The sequence below is a fragment of the Atta colombica genome, unplaced genomic scaffold (assembly GCF_001594045.1).
Source record: "Atta colombica isolate Treedump-2 unplaced genomic scaffold, Acol1.0 scaffold110, whole genome shotgun sequence".
NCBI classification, from domain to species: domain Eukaryota; kingdom Metazoa; phylum Arthropoda; class Insecta; order Hymenoptera; family Formicidae; genus Atta; species Atta colombica.
The window spans coordinates 453,417-457,593 of NW_017259196.1; the positions used below are offsets into that span (position 1 = coordinate 453,417).

At 26.7% G+C, this 4,177-nt stretch overlaps 1 protein-coding gene across 1 annotated transcript in view; it reads right to left on the reverse strand.

Moving 5' to 3' along the window:
* The window catches only part of LOC108693870 (acyl-CoA Delta(11) desaturase-like), a 61,193-nt gene extending 58,768 nt beyond the window's left edge, over positions 1 to 2,425 (reverse strand). Inside the window, exon 1 of the mRNA XM_018203039.1 lies at positions 2,207 to 2,425. The gene's annotated coding sequence lies outside the window, so the exon portion shown is untranslated. The remainder of the gene's footprint in view (positions 1 to 2,206) is intronic.
* Positions 2,426 to 4,177: the final 1,752 nt, after the last annotated feature.

Below are 4,177 nucleotides of genomic sequence, written 5' to 3' on the forward strand. Positions count from 1 at the left end.
ATATGCATTGTTATGTGATTATAAACATTTTGATATTAATATTCCAAAAATCATAAAATTGCGCACAAAATTATATAAAAGTATTACACGCGGATGCAATTAGAAATCAGCGATTTGTTGTCAGCTCTGACATAACTCCATAGGTGACCCGATGGCAATCGAATTACTATTACTTACATAATTAACAAGCGATTTGATGTTGCACGGCATCCGAATTCCGTATGTCTTCCGTAAATAATTATTGTATATTAAATTCAAGTTTAATCGCATAGCCTCGAATAACGATTTCGCAAAACGATTGTTATGAAAGCGCATTATATATAACGCTTAAAGTTAATTACGCAATGCGTGATAATAATTAAAATCTATCATTTTATTATAGCGACTCGTAATAAATAATGAACGATTAAATGTTTCTGTTACAAGAATCACTATCGCACAATAATCACGAACGAACAAATTTTTTTAACAAGCAATCACATAAATTTTTTAATTTATATTGTGAATCTTTACATTCTATATAAGGTGTGCGTTTCACAATAATGTATGTAGGAAATATAATGTATGTAGGATGTGTATAGGTGATAGTTGATTATGAATATACATTATCTACATCAATTACGTCTATTATTTAACATCCTGCATACAAATAGATAATTAAATTAATTCTACGAAAATATAGGTCACTATTGAAACATACAAAAGAAAATTAAAATTACTTCAAACAACACGCATGTTCAAAATTGGGATAAATAAGATATCTTAAAGATAGAGCAAATTCGATTGGACATACATATTCAAATTATCATACACAAATTTAATTTGAGTGTAAAAGAAATATGAATATTTCAAATGATAAAATATATATCTTACCTTAACAACATATTAAAGTATATTCTACGATTTAACCGGTTTCTACATTCAAAGAAAACTAAAAATAAATACTTGTTTAAATAATTTTAAGTAAATATTTATTAAATATAAAAACGTATATTTATTTGATATAAAAACCATTAATTTGATTTAACTCCTTTTTAATTTTTTTTTTATTGAATAAATACTTATAAATAATTAAATGTTTATTTAGTATTATATATTCAAAGAAATATATATTAAGATTTAGGAAATTTGTTTTTTCAATCAAATTCATTATTAAATATATGATATCTAAAGAAGTATTAATAAATCTTTAACTGATATGAATTTAAACTGTAGACAAACAATTTAAGCATTAAAGTTCATTAAAGTTCATTAAAAATTTATTATTAAAGTATATTACTAAATTGTTGAAATAAATTCGCTCGTTTTTTTGAGTATTCTGAAGTGTGTTCCACTAGATATTTTGTCATTCCAATATATTAAAAAATATTGAAAGGCTCGTATGACTTTGTGACTGCAATAAGAATTTAGATTTTGACAGAAATATTTTTAAATTTATTCTGTCTTATATTGATATTTTTATATAACTGTTTTTGCTCTTTGCATTATTATATTTTTTACAAGACTTTCTTGCGAATTTATATTACCATAAGCGTAAGTATTTGCCATCAGTACAACTATACTAATTTGTGCTCTCAAATATATACATATTCGTACAACTCTATTTATATTTCTACTGTGATTTAGAGTCTTTTACTGCGACCAAAATGACCTTTTGACAAATTTGTAGATTATAATTAATTCAAGCGCGAGATCCCTGCGAGAGGCCATGATTTTTTTTTATTTTAAACATAAATCTCAAAAAAAGTAACATAATCAGTCACGAATCATTTTTTTTTTAAGCACACGCTTTAAGAGAGTAGTTGTTTTAAGCCATACGCTTTAAAAAAGTAGTTTGTAGGGGAAATAATGGTTAATATAATATGATACTTAAGACGTCAAAACGAATGACGCTTCATTGTAGTCATGGTGGAATCAGATTTCATCACGGTCATAGTTACGTTCTGTTCCACACGAATGTAGGTTTTGTTAAGACAATATCGATATAAATACATATATGTATATATTAACGCTGTATTTATATAAAAATAAATTATTGTTATCGATGCAGATTCCATATCGATGCTGTTTTCATGTTGTACTTGTCATTATTTTATATCAATACATCATGGATTAATATAATAATGGTAATATTTCATAGATGTAAATGTGACATAACAATCTTAGACTCATTAATTAGGTTTACTTACGTATGCGATTTACTTACCTATTATTTGAGAGTCAATGTCTCATCCCGCGTTTCACTTTACAGAGAGTGCAACACAAACACTGAGTGACGAAATTGCAATTTATCCCTCGTCGTAGATCGCACAGATTGTGTATCCTCCGTAAAGTGCTAATAATTGCTTTGCTTAATCACGTATATTCCTAGAACAGACGCACCTTTACAACATAAGTTTACGTAACTCTGTATTATGAAATTTCTGTTGTTTCTAGATTTTCGCCCTGTTCGTATTACTTGGCATTTAATTGTGCATTACGTGTTTGCAAATCGTGATAAAGATATATTCCCTTGTGTGCATAAACTTCGGTCAGACATTTGACAGTTTACTGAGAGTCGGACGTGACTGTTTTACGATCCCTGCAATAAGATTTGCCGGATGTACATACGTAACAAGTCCATATATTTCACAATCCTACAAGGATATATCGCAAGAATTGATAAAGTAACATTATAGAATAAATTTTGAATCTTGTAAGTGACAAGAAAGTAAAGTATATTAACTTTATGAGCACTCATTGTAATCTTATGTTATAATTACTTTACAATTATGACATTTGAAACTATGATTGTATGTACTTATATACACAAAATGCATCTGTAATGTGATAACTTTAATCAATATTATGACTCATATATTAACAATTCTATGTTAAATATGTGATAATTTTTATTACTTTTTATATTTTTATTCACACATAATATTGAAGTATATATATTTATTAAAATTTTATCCTCATAGCCGTAATATTTAATACATTATCCGAAGCATGAAAAATTATATATCAAATTTTATTTTTTTTTCTCAAAATCTTTTGAAAGACCTTTTATAATTTCTTTCTATATAAGTTTTATTTAAAAAAATAAAATCAGATAATATCTTCGTATTTTTTAAAATTGTTTACCCTTAAATAATTGGATTCAATCTTAATATTCGAATAAATTTTGTGACAATTAATTGATTAATTTTTTTTGTTTATAGATAGTTTAAAACATTTTAAAGACATTATGACTTTGAAATTTATATAAACAGAAATCAAAAGTAGAAATCAATAAAGCGAATGAAAGCGCAGCGCAAGTATCAGTACGCAAAGTAATAAAATAAAAAATTTTAATTCCAAATTTAAACTTACGACGTCACCTAAATAATTTGTACGTGTTGACTTATTTTCTTAAGTCCTCCTCAATAGTGAAATATGAAATTAGTGTGTATATATTCTCTGCAAAATTGAATCAACAAATTGTTTTGTTTTTGCATTTTTGAAATAATAACTTCAAATGTGAATTAATAGTATTGAAAGTAAACTCAGCAGGGTAATCATTCTTTAATAAAGTCCTTTGTAGAAAAGTACTATTATGCAGTAGCATTTTGAGATATTATTGCATTATTATTACACTACAGCAGTAATGTAGTGGCGTAGTAGTGCGCAATAGTGCAGTAATTTGCAGTAGTGCAATAGTGTATTACACATTAGTGCTGTTGTAGTGCTGTAGTAATGTTGTAGTACTTCAAAATACTATTAGTATTAATAGTGTTCAGTAGTATAAGGACTATATAAGGACTATATTCTATAAGGACTAAGGTAAATTTTATTTTCACACCTTGGGCCAGGCTCACAGCTCTGATTAACTTAATGAATTGATTGTTAGTATATTTATTGTTAATTGGAGTTGACCAATTGCATTTGCTATTCAGCAGAATTGAACCAATCATAGTTGATACTTATCGATCGATTAGGTCAATCGGAGTTAGTGAGACTGACCCCTTCTCTCATAAAAAAAGAGATAATTTCATGCAAAAAATGCATTGGTATGACAGAACATTTTAAATATGATTTTAATTAAGAAAATGTCAAAGTATTTGATGTCGGGCGGTTTTTAAACAAAAGATTAATTCTGAATTTCTTCATATTCATATGTAAAAAAATGATCTTAATTTACGTTCTGACATTGAAG